We start from the raw sequence: 16,102 nt of genomic DNA, 5'->3' as shown, positions 1-16,102 counted from the left end.
GACTGTGGCCAGCTACATCACCTACTGTGCAGCATCAGTATTGGGGAGAACTGCGAAGTGCAAATAATTACCTCACCTGCTCAGTCACAGGGGTTCAGTCATTGTATGCCCAGTGTTCAAACTCTAACCAGCAGTAAGCTAATGGCAAAATTTGTTTTCCTCCAACATCCACGGAAGTAGAACAGAAGCAGCTGCTTTAGGATTCCCTCAGGAAGTGAAACGTGGGGTATAAAAACCAACTCTCTCTTCCTTCTCTTGGCGGATCATGGATCTCGTCTAACACGACATCTTGCTGATTCTGTTCCAATTTCTAATATATTTCCATCCCTCGAAGTGTCAGATTACTCAGATATAATGAATGAACGCCCTTCCCAGGATCCTTGGATAAATTAGGTTTATGGTTAACAGAATCTTGGGTTACCAATTAGATTGAATTGGGATAAACTACACACCCACACACACAAAAATATATAGGTGATGAGGGGCCCTACAAGTTACTAAATGCCCATTGTAAGGTTGAGGCTGTGAGCTCTGACACAGTTTAAGGCCTCAGCATGTCTGGACCTGACCCACCTTTGAGGAGAACAAACATTTTAGTTATAATCGTCCTCCAAAAAGTCTAACCGATCATGCGGAATTCACCTGCATCAGACACCTCGGAAAGAGGAAGGAAAATGAAGTTTGGAAGCACAAATAGAAACTGCCCCTGCTTTTGCTTTGACTTCGGCATGGGGCATCCCCGGCCGGGATCAGCCCAGAAAGGCTGACGCTGCGGCGAGACTGCTTCGCCTTCCCCTGACACGGCAGCGGAGCCCTTGTCTCCCCCCCCCCCCGCGTGTCTCCCCCCCCCCCCCGCGTGTCTCCCCCCTCCCGCGTGTCTCCCCTCCCCTTGAAACTCCTCATGCCATTGGGGTAGTCGCTGAAGCGGAGAGCCCGCAGGGGTGCCGCGCCTTCCTTGCCCCGGCTTCGGGCCCTATAAGGACGGCGGCTGGCCGGCCTAGAGCCGCAAATTCCCCTGCCGCCCAGATCCTCTTGGGAAGCGATGGCGCCGCTCTCTCGCTCCCGGCACGACGCCTTGCTGGCAAACGGGGCCCTCCTCCTCTTCCACCTCCTGCTGCTGCTGCTGCTGCTGGAGGGGCGCGTCAGCCCGACCTCGGAGGAAGGTAATCGCGTTCGGCGGGGCTTCTCCGTGGCCCTCCGCGCCGGCTGCTCTCTTCATTGCTTGAGGGACGGAGGGTGCGCTTGCACAGCGTGATGCGCCTTCCAAGAAATCTGCCTCTCCCCTCCAAACTCAAAACGTTTGGGACACGTTTAATTCTCAGAAGTCCACCCCTCTAGATCTGGTTCCCCCCCCTCCAAAAAAATCAAATCTATTGGCAGATAGATAGAGTACATGGCAGATGCCGGCATTTTTGTTTCCTCACTTTAATTTCCACAATTAAAGGAACCCGAATATAAAATGCGAAGTCCGCAAAAGAATGGGATACGTGGCCCTTGGCTGGAATTCTACCCATTAGGTCTGTGTGCCTCATTTAGGGTCACAGGAAGAAGCCGCCTTATTCTGAGTCAGACGATTATCCCGAGTCAGCATTTTCTACTCATGCTGGCCAGGGCTCTTCGGGGTCTCCAAAACAGGTCATAGGCCCTCCACAAACTTCTAGCTATGTCCATTACTCATTCCTTACCATTCTCTCCTATGTTTGCCTATTTCATCCTCAACATTAGCTCTATCTATGCATCTATCACCTATCAATCCGTTGGATTTATAAACCTCCCTTCATTGGCCTTGTCTCAAGGGCGCCCAGTAAATTTCGTGGCAGAGGGGGCCGTGAGTGTGGAGGGAGGGGCCCTGGGTGGGGGGAGCACACAAGTATGCTTCTCAACCATATTCTGCACAATTGCACCACATCTGGGTTTCTCAAAGACTGAAGAATGTTTCAGGTTTCTCAATGGTAAAAAAGCTGAGAGAGGCTGCCCCACGTAAACAACAACTCCACTGGCATTAGAATAAGCCTCTTGTGGCGCAGAGTGGTAAGGCAGCAAACATGCAGTCTGAAAGCTCTGCCCTTGAGGCTGGGAGTTCAATCCCAGCAGCCAGCTCAAGGTTGACTCAGCCTTCCATCCTTCCGAGGTCGGTAAATGAGTACCCAGCTTGCTGGGGGGTAAACAGTAATGACTGGGGAAGGCACTGGCAAACCACCCCGTATTGAGTCTGCCATGAAAACGCTGGAGGGCGTCATCCCAAGGGTCAGACATGACCCAGTGCTTGCACAGGGGATACCTTTACATTTACATTAGAACACTTGTACCTTAGGGAGGCAGGTGCCAGACTTCACGCAGTGGCTGAAGTGCCAGGGTGAGAACTGGGAGGCCTAGCTTTGGATCCCTGTTTTGCCATGGAAGCTGGCCGGGTGATCTTGGGCCATCCGTAATATCTATCAATTTTGTTACCCAAATAATTACAGGAGAGCAATTACATGAGACAAAAAGTAGCCCATTCTGGGAAGAAGCTCTCAGTCAGTCCAACTTCCCATAGCCTTAGTTTTTGAACAACATCTCCTGACAAGAGCTAGCTAACTATGTATCTTCAAACACCACACAAGGTTATCTATACATGAAAAGGCTTCTTGAAATATAGAAGACCTGTTAGTTTCTTCTTGCTACTATTCATCTTAACAAAGCCTGTTCACAAATAAGGATGACAAGCGTCTCATGCATATGAATGTCTTCTGGCTCACAACCAGTACACCCCCTCTTTGAACCATAAGTCCACTTCCCTGAAGTTGGACATTCTTGCCCCTCTCAGACTTTTGTACCTGAACCTCAAGAATATCGACATGGGTCCTGTAGCTTCTAATCCACAGAATACCATATAATTGTGTTACACTTTGGTTCTTGTCCCTTCCCAAGGCACTGGGTCTCTGAGTTCCTGTTTTAGTGTGTGTAACTAGGAGGCCATGCTTCTCTGTGATCCATGCTTCACTGTGATCTTTTTGGCCAAGTCCAGCAAGTATTCCCCTGTATTGCTCACTAGATGTATGACACAACCTCACAGGGTTGTTCTGAAGGTTGAATACAATACAGTAAGTTCCCATTGTGGAGAAAAGTGGTGCATCAGTGTAGAAATAAATAGCCTGGGGTTCCTGAGAACAACCTTCTACCATGTACTTTCCATAACCTTGTTGCTGATGGTTAGTCTGTGGTCAGTGTTCCCTGTCTGGAATATGCCACAGTGTAATTGCTTGTAGACGCATGATGGAAGGACTGAGAACTCCATGGACCAGTAGTCCTGCCAGCTATACCATGGATGTAGGGATGGACGCTTTGCTCAACCAGGTAACATGGCTCATAAATTGACCTTAGATGGGTCTTTTGATTGATATGCAGATTCTTTTGACTTTAGAAGTTCCCAAACGATTCCAACTGAAATCCAATAAAGGACATGACGTCATGATAGTTTACTCTGTGTCAATGGCACCGGAGTGCTTTGACATTGGGCTGCCCCAGATTAACATCCTTGCTCAGGCAAGAAGCCACTTAGGCCAGCTGCACTCTCAGCCCAGCTTTCCTTACATAGGAAGAAATGATGTGCTTAATCTCTTTGGATCCCCATTGGTTAGGAAAGCAGGCAATCGGTTTCTGAATAAGGGAAATAAACAGCTGTTCCCCGCTGGTAGTTCAGTCTAATATCTTGAAATGTTTTACAATCAGGGAAATTGAGGCAGCTCACACAAAGCCTCTGGAGCACCTCTCAGGTATGCTTTAGATTGCATTCTGTCAGATTTGGGGTACTCGGGCAGGATCATTGCCAGCTGCCTAGGGGGAAAACTGATGGGGACTCATCTGCTTATTACTTCTGTTTTGGATTTAAAGAGGTAAAATTGTGCAATGACCCTTGTTCTTGGATTTCTAGATGAATTTAACCCGAATGTTTACCACCCCTATGGAAAGGACTATCTTGTCATGAGTTCATGTAAGTTTGTGATCTTTTATTAATTGGGAAAAATCAATTTCTGATAAAGGGAGGGAAACACAAACTAGGAAAGCAAATTGAAAATGCTTCTTAAAATATATAAGAGCTGTCAGTTCATTTTTGCTACTGTTCATCTTAACAAAGCCTGTTTAAAAATAAGGAGTACAAGCGTCTCATGCATTTGAGTATCTTCTGGCTCACAACCAGTACACCCAATCTTTGAATCATATGTTAAAATGCACATAGGACTGTAGCCTTTTTGGGGGGGATAGTCAGCAGTTTTGAGCTGGTAACACCGGGGATATTTGTGAATTGGATAAACTTCACAAATGGATTGGATTATTGCAACAATGCCAGTAACTGCCCCATCGGTAGGAAAGACACTTTCCTTTCTACAGTCTCTCTTAGCAAAATGGTTTCTGTTTCCACCGCATCCTGTGTCGGTGAACCGGCTATCTGTGTTCCTCTTTAAACCAAACATACTCATATTTGACACTGTTGGGAGCTGAGCTTTCCAAAACAGAAGTTGAGGAACACGGTTAGTGTCCAGTTGTTAAATGACCATTAAAAGATTTAAAATCAGTTTTAAAAACCTGACTCCAAAAATATACTACCTTGATCTACCCTGTTTCAGAAAGGTAGTGATATTAGGAAAACAGAAATCTAAGTGCCCTTTTCAGATTGGCCACCTTTATTCCAGAGGGCACCTTCCTGCATCAGATCTCTCTTCAGATACACAACTGGAAATGAACGTTTTGCATGAACCACAATCACAGGGAGAGCCATCCCTTTTCTCTCTCCTTTCTGCAGAATGAAAGAACAGAAGGAGTTGCGACTAAGCTAGCAATCCTAATCAGGTCTACTTGAAAGGATTCCCATGTTACCCAGTTGGAAGAAAACTCTCACATTAACCCAATTGTGAGTAGGTTCTTTTTTTTTATTAATAGGAAAATACAGACATCGACATGAGGATGAGAACTCTACGGAAAACAATCACTGCATGCTGCATTAAATCACATTTCTGAACTTTTTACATGATCTCTTTTCACCAATTGGGAGACTTATAATTTATATAATTCTGTTGTCCTACATAGATATTATGGAACTATCCTTTCCATACACAATTGTTTTTAATGTAATAAGCCAGAGTAATTGCAGTTCAGCAAGAGAAATCTGTATTTTGAGCAGGAGGGATGGGGGGTGGGCAGACGGGGGAATGAACTTCTCTGCTGTCAACAACAAAACCCTTTTGGACTTGCTGGCTATTTTTCAATCTCTTGTGTTATAAGGTACGCTAAATAATAGGCCGTAATTGGGAAATCGGAGATATCTGAAGTTTTCCAGGTGCAATTGGAGTAGAATTCGAGTACTATTTGCCTTCCTTCCCAAAATTCATATTATGATTATTAACTTGTTCATAATAAAGTTGATTTTATGCTCTAGTGTTCTTTGTGGCTTGCTGATTTCTAATAGCTGCAGCTTTCTTTTAACTGCCTTCAACTTAATAAATGCAGTAGGTGCCTTATATATTTGTGTGTGGGTATATACACATACAGAGAAAGAGAGAGAGAGAGAATGTCCTCAAAAGTTCCTTCTGTTCTGTTATTCTGATTGTTAAAGAGGGATGCCTTACTTATACAGAGATCTCCAGAGACACTATTAAAAGAGTCTCAGTAAGGCCCATTATGCACGGCCGCCGAAACGGCGATTTCGGATCACATGGAAAACGCGGAGGGGGAAGACGCGACGCATACCGGTTATACACGGGGCGGGGTGCGACGGCGGCAAAACCCAGAGTAACCAATTATGCACGCGCTGATCCGGGCGCCGCTTCTGGTTGCGCCCCGCTCACCCGGAAGCTGCGCTTTCTTCCGCGTTTCACTGACGCGGCTTTTTCGGCGGCATGCACCGAAGCTGCAGCCGGTTGCAGCCGGCTCCGTGCGTTATCCGTGATTTTAGTCGCCGCCATTCCACCCCGAATGTGCGCTAAAACCCCCGTGCATAATGGGTCTTAGGGGGAAGGTTTGGCCATATGATGGAATAACATGGAAGAGTCTTGGATATGATTGTGGGAAGCTGAGATAATCACATTCAAGGATATTTCTCTTCAGGGATGAAAAGCCTAGTGCAGATTTTTGGAGGTATAAAATGTAGGTAAAGGTTCCTGAAACAGCTACCAAGGAAGAAGGAAGGTCACACGAGATAGTCTTAGCAGACAACTTTTACTTCTCTCAAGATTTCTTTTAGTAGCTGAAGATGACCTCTTGAGCTAGGATTCCAGAAGATAGTCCTCAGTCCTTTGGGCTGTCAGATTGGGATGCAGTAACTTGATTTGATTCTATTGCAAAGTGTCACAGCATTCCTTGTCCAGGCTCATGGTAATTGTAGTCCATGGACACCTGAGAGAGCCACAGTTTGGCCACCCTTGAGATTCTAAAGCAGGGGTAGTCAAACTGCGGCCCTCCAGATGTCCATGGACTACAATTCCCAGGAGCCCCCTGCCAGCATTCGCTGGCAGGGGGGCTCCTGGGAATTGTAGTCCATGGACATCTGGAGGGCCGCAGTTTGACTACCCCTGTTCTAAAGTTATGACAGGTTCTGCTGTGCATAGAGATCAAACAGCAACCTGTTCTGTTTAGGTCAGGATATGATTCGGGACTCCTAGGTGTAAACTGCACGGAGCTTTTATTCCAATCCCAGGTCGATTCAGTCCCTGCCGTCTACACAGAATGCGATTTCCATTTTGATTTTGGGCGATTTAAATTTTCCTTCTGCAGCAAGAAGGATTGATCCGGAGTGACCCTATCTTTATTGTGTGACATCTTAGCGTGCTTTTAATGCTCAATATTTCAAGATTTGGATTAGAGAAAGCAGGCTGTTTGGCCTGATTGGCCAAAGGTGGCCATATGACAAGTTTGCCTTAAAGGAGAAGGCTCTAATTTCTCTCAACTTCTGTCGGTCTTGAATTATTTTCTCCGCTGATCGCATTCCACGGGGTCTGGGGAGCGTTTTCAAACTTCGCTCACCGCCGAAAAACTCTCCCCAACTCCAGTGGAAGCTGATTCGCTCCTCCGGGAGCCACGGATTGCCTTCCACGGGGCCTGTGGAGTGTTTTCAAACTTTGCTTGGCGCCGAAAAATGCTCCTCACGCCCCGGGGAACGCGATCCGCGGCGTTTTCAAACCCCGCACACCCGGGGGGGGGGAGGCAAACCATCCCCTAGGGCCCGCTGTATTTTTTTAACAGCGGGCTCTACTGCTAGTCTATATCTATAAAGAATGATTCATACTTCTGACAACATGCTGAAGGTTCCAAAGACTCCTATTGGTGGAATCTCCTCTCCCCCAGGGCCAATTGCTGCTCTTGCTCAGGATTCCACACACACCCCTCCTTCAGGCCTGCTGTGAAGGAAGCCTCTAAGAGCCTCTGACTGAGGGGAGGGAGGTGTTTCCAAGAGCAACACAAGGGAATCTATGGCCCATGGGCGTGCATTCCTTTTGAGGGGGGAAAGCTTTCCCTTTCTGCCTATCAGCTGGTTGGCAAGGAGACCACAGAAAAGCCCCTTCTCGCTTAAAATACTGCTGTGGCCAGCCTTGCTGCTTGAGTGAAGACACATCCATGTCTCTTCTCCGCAACTCTCTGAACATTTCAGGCCTACCGCACAAGGTTATTGTGCAGATGAATTTCCTCTTGTTTCATCTGCAAACAACCCTGTGCAGTATGCCTCAAGTGCTTGATCAACCTGTGTGGGAGGCCTGAAATGTTTCTTCTGTACAACAACCCTGTCCACCGTCCAATACAGCCGTTTCTGCCTAGGCAGCTGATCTTTATAGTCTGGAGATGAGTTGTAATTCCAGGAGCTCTCCAGGCCTGGAGAGTGACTATCCCTGTGCTGGAAATATTCCTGGAGGTTTGGAGGAGGGCCTTAAAATGGTCCACCAAAGTAGCCATTTTTTGCCTGTAGAGCTTATCACCATAATCTAGAGATGAGCAGTGATAGTAGATATAGTGGTAGAGGCTTTCAGGTTGAGTACATGGGTAATGAAGCTTCTAATCCAAAAAGGGCCATATTATTGTGTTGCTTGTTTCTTGTCCCTATTCTGGATTGGGTCTCTGAACTCTTGTTTTGGCATGTGTAGCAAGGAGGCCAGGCTGTCCATGCTTCTCTGCAATCTTTTTGGTCAAGTCCAGTAACTGTTCCCCTCTATTGCTGGCTAGATGCATGACATAATCTCACAGAGTTGTCCTGAGTGTTGAAATAGAATACAGTGGGTTCCCACTGTGGAGAAAAGTGGGGCGTCATTGTAGAAATAAATAGCCTGTGGTTACTGAGAACAGAACCTTCCATCTTTAAAAAGCTTATGCACTTTTCATAACCTTGTTGCTGATGGTTAGCATGTGGCCAGTGTTCCTTGTCTGAAGCATGCCACAGTGTAGTTGCTTGTAGACGCATGATAGAAGGACTTCAAAACTCCATGGACCACTGGTCCCTATCAAGGCTGTAGGGATGGACATTTTGCTCAACCAGGTAACATGGTTCATAAATTAACCTTAGATTTCACTTTTGATTGATAAGTAGATTCTTTTTAGTTCAGAAGTTCCTGTACAATGCCAACTGAAATTTGATAAAGGACCATGTAAAGCCACCCATGGAAGATTTTTTTTTAACCTAAACACAATCAAGTGCAAGAAATTCATATTTGGAGGATGTAAAAGAAATGAAAACTGACTTCCCTCTAAATTACCTGTATCAATTACTGCAGTCCTCATGGCCATAATGCTGTTTTCTATACAAGAATCTTGGAACTGGACAGGGCCTTCTGGGCAACCTAGTCTGACCTTATCTACTGTGCAGGAAATTTTGACGTAGACAACCAGCTTTCTCTGAAGTCTCGTAGAGAAGGGGAGAGTCCACTTCCCATCTTGTTCAGAAGTCCTGCATCAACAGGGGGCAAATGTAGGCAGTATTCTCACAAAATTACGTTGTCCCTCTGAATTCCCATAATTAATTAAACCCATCCTTTCCTCTGCAGCCAACAGAAACAGCATCTTGCCCTCCTCCAAGTGACAACCATTCAAATACTTAAAGAAGGCTATCACATCCCCTCTCAACCTCCTTTTCTCCAGGCTGAACATTCTCAAGTCCCTCTACCTATCTTCATAGGGCTTGGTCCCTTGGCCCACACACAAACACCCCCCCTTCTTTTGAGGCCTGCTACAGCTTGGCAAGTGGAGACAGCACATCCCCATGGAATGCCCCATGGCATTTGGTAGCACTAATACAAAGAAGTTTCTAGGGGGACTAGTTGTTGTTCCTTTACACCAGGTGTTGCCGAACTATGGCTCTCCAGATGTCCATGGAAATCAATCCCCACAAACTCTTGCTAATACATGCAGGACATGTGCTGGCAAGGGCTCATGGGAATTGTAGTCCACAGAGGGCCACAATTTGGCCACCCCTGCTTTATACTGTAACTGTTACTCACGGGAGGTAAAGAATGTTCCCATCCAAGGGCAATTCCCATTCTCATGAAAATGGTTTGGAAATTATGTTCTGATGCCCACTGACCTAGCTGAGCAGAATTCAAACATGGCATCAGATACCTTTGTTGTTGTTGTTGTTAGGTGCGAAGTCGTGTCCGACCCATCACGACCCCATGGACAATGATCCTCCAGGCCTTCCTATTTAACTTGTATGCGGAGCACATCATGAGACAGGCAGGATTACATTGGGATCAAGATTGCAGGGAGAAATATCAACAACCTCAGATATGCAGGTGATACCACTCTAATGGCAGAAAGCGAAGAGGAACTATAGAGCCTCTTGATGCGGGTGAAGAAGGAGAGTGCAAAAGTTGGCTTGAAACTCAACATCAAGAAAACGAAGATCATGGCATCCGGCCCTCTCAATTCCTGGCAAACAGATGGGGAAGAAATGGAGGTAGTGACAGGTTTTATTTTCCTGGGCTCCAAGATCACTGCAGATGGGGACTGCAGCAAAGAAATTAAAAGACGCTTGCTCCTGGGGAGGAAAGCTATGGCAAATCAGATACCTAGCCAACCTCATTATTTAGCATCTGCCCTGAACCAATCAATGATGGATACTTTAAGAGTATGGGAATGCAAAGGATTAAAACTGTCTCCAGCCCTGGAAGGGCGAGGACCACATTTTCAGCCATCTCCATTTCATCTCCCTATTGTGCTCATAATAAACTTTTTTCTTTGCTTCATCCAGAAGTTTCGTTGTGTGACTTATTTTGGATTATTGGAACGTTTGATATTTTGGGCTTTGTGCACGAAGATTTTAGGCATAACAGTCATGAGGGTGGCTTCAATACTGCCCCCCCCCCCACACACAAACACACAAGTTACTAAATGCCCATTGTAATGTTAAGGCTGTGAGCTTTGACACATGTTAAGTGCTCAGCACGTCTTGAACAGACCCACCTTTGAGGGGAACAAACATTCCCTGTCATGTAAGAAGATCGTAGTCTGACGAAGGGTGCTTGCACTCGAAAGCTCACGCCTTGAATCAGTCTTTGGTGGTCTTAAAGCTGCTCCTGGACTCAAACATTTTCATTACAATCGTCCTCCAAAATATCTCACCCGATGGTAGTGAATTCACCTGCATCAGACACCGCAGAAAGAGGAAGGAAAATGAAGTTTGGAAGCACAAATAGAAACTGCCCCTGCTTTTGCTTTGACTTCGGCATGGGGCATCCCCGGCCGGGATCAGCCCAGAAAGGCTGACGCTGCGGCGAGACTGCTTCGCCTTCCCCTGACCCCGCAGCGGAGCCCTTGTCTCCCCCCCCCCGCGTGTCTCCCCCCGCCGCGTGTCTCCCCTCCCCTTGAAACTCCTCATGCCATTGGGGTAGTCGCTGAAGCGGAGAGCCCGCAGGGGTGCCGCGCCTTCCTTGCCCCGGCTTCGGGCCCTATAAGGACGGCGGCTGGCCGGGGCAGAGCCGCAAAGTCCCCAGCCGCCCCGATCCTCTTGGCGGGCCATGGCGCCGCTCTCTCGCTCCCGGCACGACGCCCTCCTGCCAGGCGGGGCCCTCCTGCTGCTGCTGCTGCTGCTGCTGCTGCTGCTTGTGGGGCGCGTCCAGTCGTTGAGCATTGCTGAAGAGCCGGGTAATCGCCTTCGGAGAGGCTTTGAGTCAGACAACTACCCGAATGAGTATTTTCTACGCACGGTGGCAAGGGCTCTTCGCGATCGCGGCCTCTAGAAGTCTTTCGTCTTACCTGCTATACCCTTTTAAATTGAAATGGATGGGGGGGGGGCTCTGTACCAAACCTGGGGCCCTCAGAATGCCAAGCAGCTGCTTTGCCACTTTGTCAGTAGATGACAACAACAAGCCTTTAATAGCATATAAAAGTACAATTGCCACTTTGTCCTGGTCCCTCCCCAAACGTTTTAAAATGTTCACACCTGTTTCCTAACCTTTCTATCATAAGTTTGCCTATTTCATGTTCAAGAACAGCCCTATGGGGTCACCCAGGGAGAAAGGATGTGGTCTCGTGGTCACCCAGCAAATTTAATGGCAGTTTGGGATTTGAGTCTTGCCTCCCTAGTCCTAGTCCCATCCTGAAACCACAATATCAGGTTGCCTCTTGAAGGACAACTGGAAGATGGTGGAAGACTTTGCAAAATGGCCATGAGACAATTACCTCTTGCTTTTGGGTTAACTTTCCATAATACTCTGCTGCCAAGTCTGCGTTTGTTGAAGTGGGATGTATTTATAATGTGCCTAGACACTGCAACTGGATTGTGCTGAAGCCCCTTTTCTTTCCCCTTTTCTTATAGACCCCCATGATGTATGCCTGCAACCCAAATACGTAGGAGATTGTAAGGCGGGGTATCGTAGGTGGTATTACGACAGGTACACTCAACAATGCAAGAGGTTTACTTATGGTGGATGTAACGCGAATGCCAATAACTTCAGAACCTTGAAGAAATGCGCATCACTGTGCCATAAGATTAATCGTAAGTCCAGTTGTTGTATAATTCTGTTCTCGAATGGTGGCCAAGTGTTCATGGCTGATCTGTACTCCTACCATCATGGCCACAGAATGCTGGTTCTATTGTTCACCTCTTATATAGCCACTGGTTTCTACAAATTTATTGTAAAATGGGATTTTGAAACCTATTTTTTAATGTATGCATACACAAGAGCCTCTTGTGGTGCAGAGTGGTAAGTGGCAGAAAGGCTGTCTGAAGCTGTCTGTCCATGAGGTTGGGAGTCCGATCCCAGCAGCCGGCTCAAGGTTGACTCAGCCTTCCATCCTTCCAAGGTCGGTAAAATGAGTACCCAGCTTGCTGGGGGGTAAATGGTAATGACTGGGGAAGGCACTGGCAAACCACCTTGTATTGAGTCTGCCATGAAAATGCTGGAGGGTGTCACCCCAAGGGTCAGGCATGACTCTGTGCTTGCACAGGGGATACCTTTACCTTCTGCATACTCATCAGTATGCGAGATGGCCATGCTGTGTCATTTCAGCTCTACAGAATATTGTTCTCATCTAATACCCCTGCTGGGGTCTCCACAAACCATCTTTGCCTGACACGACCTCACTGAGGTTTGAAATAGAATGCAGTGGGTCCCCAATGTGGATAAGAGTGGAACAAAGATAGGGAAATAAATAGCCTGTGATTTGCGAGAACACAACCTTCCATCTTTAAAAGACCACATACTTTTCATAACCTTGTTGCCAATGTGTAGCACGTGGTCAGTGTTCCATGCCTGGAACATGCCACAGTGTAATTGCTTGTAGAAGGATGACAGAAGGACTGAGGAACTCCATGGGCCATTGGTCCTGCCAGCCATACCAAAGCCTGCACGGATGGATGCTTTGCTCAACCTGGGTCAAATCTGCACTTTGCTTTTTATCCTCTCCCAGTCTGAATACACCCCTCCCTTCTGCACTCTATTCAGTTTCCATTTTGATTTTGGGTGCTTTTAATTTTCCCTCTGCAACATCCATGACCCTACCTTTTCCCTGCAATATGCAGGAGCGGATATAACTCACTGTATATGAAGAACCGGCTGTTAAATCCCCCAATATATGTGTAGATCTTCTGCATTTTGCCGGATTAACTTCCTCCATTGCTGATGTAGCAAAGCAGTCTTCCCTGATTGGCCAGTGCATCTGTTCAAAGAGTTCCTGAATCCTGGTTGCAAGACTTCCCTCCCAATACTTATTTTTGCCCTGTTTTAAAGTGACAGCACTCCAGAAGCCCACATTTCTCTCAGCAGAGATTTGCCTTGTTCTCTGTCCCCACCCCGTCACTCGTTCAGGAAAAGAAAACTAGACAAGTAGCTTTGTGATCACCACTCCCCTCCCCACTCTGAGCTTTCCCAATCAAGTGCACAACACTTTCTGTTTCAATTCGGGGGGTAGGAAGGAGGAAGACCCGGGTTCAAATCGATCTGAATTCAGCAGGGTTGATAATGGAAAAAACTAAGTACAGAACCAGCCCAGGTAGCATGGCCCATAAATTGACCTTAGATTGGGATTTTGATTGATACATAGATTCTTTTTTCTTTAGATGTGAAATATTCATACCGACTACCATCTGATCCAGGACCATGTGACGGTTCCTTCAAAAGTTATGGTCTACTCTGTTTCAAAAAGGTAGCTATATTAGGAAAACAGAAATCAAGCTGCCTCTTTCATAATTAGCCACATTTAGTCCAGCATACATTTCCCTGCATCAAATATGTGACAGGAAACGAACGTTTTACATGAAGAATTAGAAGCACAGTCACAGGGAACGCCATCCCTTCTCTCTCTGCTTTCTGCAGACTGAAAGGGTGCAAGGAGTTGTGGTGAAGGAAGCCCTGTATCACTCAGGGGGAATAAAAATACTCCGATTGTGATTTGGTTCTTTTTTTTATTATTAATAGGAAAAGACAATCATCAACATAAGGATGAGAAGTCTACAGCAAACAATCACTGCATGGCACATCAAATCACATATCTGAACTCTTTACATGCTCTGTTTTCACTGATTGGGAGACTTGTAATTTACAGCATTTGCTTATCATATGTAGATATTATAGAACTGTCCTTTCCGTATACAATAGTTAAAAATGTAATACGCCAGAGTCATTGTGGTCCAGCTAGAAAAATCTGTGTGTTGCACAGGAGGGATGTGTGTGTGTGTGACTATAAGAGATCCTGTGTGTGTGTGTGTGTGACTATAAAAGACTATAAGAGATCCTGCAGAAAAGGGGACTATCTTTGCTATGGCAGTTTTTTACCGGCATTGCAGCAATAATTTAATCCAGGGGTATCAACCTGTGGTCCTCCAGATGTTCATGGACTACAATTCCCATGAGCCCTTGCCAGGGGAACAAAAATAACCACCTTCATCTAAGGATGAGAAGTCTACAGCAAACAATCACTGCATGGCACATTAAATCATATATCTGAACTCTTTACATGCTCTGTTTTCACCGATTGGGAGACTTATAATTTACAGCATTTGCTTATCATATGTAGGTATTATAGAACTGTCCTTTCCGTATACAATAGTTAAAAATGTAATACGCCAGAGTCATTGTGGTCCAGCTAGAAAAATCTGTGTGTTGCACAGGAGGGATGTGTGTGTGTGTGTGTGTGTGTGTGGGGGGGGGTCTGATACAGAAGCTTGTCCCTCATTTCCTTGACCCAGGTTAAGATGGAGTGCAGCACAGCCTAGCCAAAGTATGCGTCCTGTAAGGTTCTGACATTGGAGCATAAAACTGGCCAGCCTTATGAAAGTTCATCTCTGGAAAAGGAGATTGATGTGGATCCAGTGGGATGAATGGGCATTCATACACTGAGGCAGAAGCTATGAGAGTTTATGGCACAGAGTACTGTCCCATAACGGAAATCCACTCAAATTGCTTCTGGGCGAAGCCCTTTTTGGAGTCGCAATAGCATATGAAAGGATTACCATTTTTCTGAAGTCCTTGGTGTAGACGAAAGGCTTGATGCAATCTGAATTACAGATGGCTTGTTCATCATCTTGTCAAGGAAAGAATAAAAGCATTAGCACTGTGACAAGTGGAATGAGGGAATCACTTCTGGTGTGATGACATCACCTCTGATGTACACAGGAAGTGACATGCTGATGTTAACGTGATGCTAATCAGGCAGTCCATCATTTCTCACTGGGTACCAGTGCAGGGCCGGTAACTCTAATGGAAACACATTAAAAAAGCACAAGGAGAAAGTTGGGAAAGACCATTGCTGGTCCTGGACCAGCCAAAGATGGTGGTTATTTTTGTTCACCTCTTTCACTTAAAGGCATTTTTTTTCCTGTTAGGGCCCTCTGAGGACAAAAGTGGGGAATAAATATGTGAGAAGGTAATAAAGAAATATCAGAAAACTGGGGGCCCCAGAACGTCTTTGCTAGCAACAACAACAAAAACCTCTAGGACTCCCTTGTTATTTTTCAGTCTTTTCCTATATAAAGCTCATTAAAGAATACGTAGTAATCGCAAAATTGGAATATCTGAAATTTTTCATATGCAATCGAAGTAGAAATTGAGTACTGTTGACTCTTCATCTTCCCAAAAGACTGTTATAATTATTAGCCTGTTCCTAATAAAGCCGATTTTGATGCTCTCATGGTCTTTGTACTTTCCTGATTTCTAATGACTGGAGCTTTCTTTCAGCTTTCCTCAACTTAGTAAATGCAGTTGGTATCCCCTAGATCAGGGGTAGTCAACCTGTGGTCCTCCAGATGTCCATGAACTACAATTCCCATGAGACCCTGCCACCAGGAGGGTGATTACCCCCGCCCTAGATGAATTATAAGCTTTACCATATATATAGCATTTCTTCAAAAGTTCCATCTGCTCTGGCTTTCTGATTCTTAAGGAGAGATGACTTTATGTATGTATAGGCCGCGTGTCTTCAGCCAGTCACTTCGCGGCAGCATGCATGATTATTAGCACTAAAACCATGAGATACATACATACAGTTAAAATACTAAAAAACTAGCAGTTTGATATCATAAACTCAATATTGATCTGATAATCCCCCATGGGAGAGGGAAATGTAGGAGGACAACTGCAAGCCATTAGGGGAGGCCCATGTAGTATTCCAAGCATATCAACCAAATGCCTCGTGGAAGAGCTCCATC

At 45.9% G+C, this 16,102-nt stretch overlaps 1 long non-coding RNA gene across 2 annotated transcripts; it reads left to right on the top strand.

The window, feature by feature from the left end:
• Positions 1–913: 913 nt before the first annotated feature.
• Positions 914–5,355, top strand: LOC143820489 (uncharacterized). 2 transcript variants are annotated; one of them, XR_013225367.1, is made up of 3 exons: positions 914–1,163; positions 3,914–3,973; positions 4,921–5,355. It is a non-coding gene; the product is annotated as an uncharacterized LOC143820489 (long non-coding RNA). The 2 variants fall into 2 exon arrangements; XR_013225368.1 differs by having other exon boundaries at positions 4,784–5,355.
• Positions 5,356–16,102: the final 10,747 nt, after the last annotated feature.

This window comes from Paroedura picta, chromosome 11, assembly GCF_049243985.1.
Source record: "Paroedura picta isolate Pp20150507F chromosome 11, Ppicta_v3.0, whole genome shotgun sequence".
Taxonomy (NCBI): Eukaryota; Metazoa; Chordata; class Lepidosauria; order Squamata; family Gekkonidae; genus Paroedura; species Paroedura picta.
Note: the sequence above shows the minus strand (reverse complement) of the source record. Positions and strands in the feature narration are given on the sequence as shown.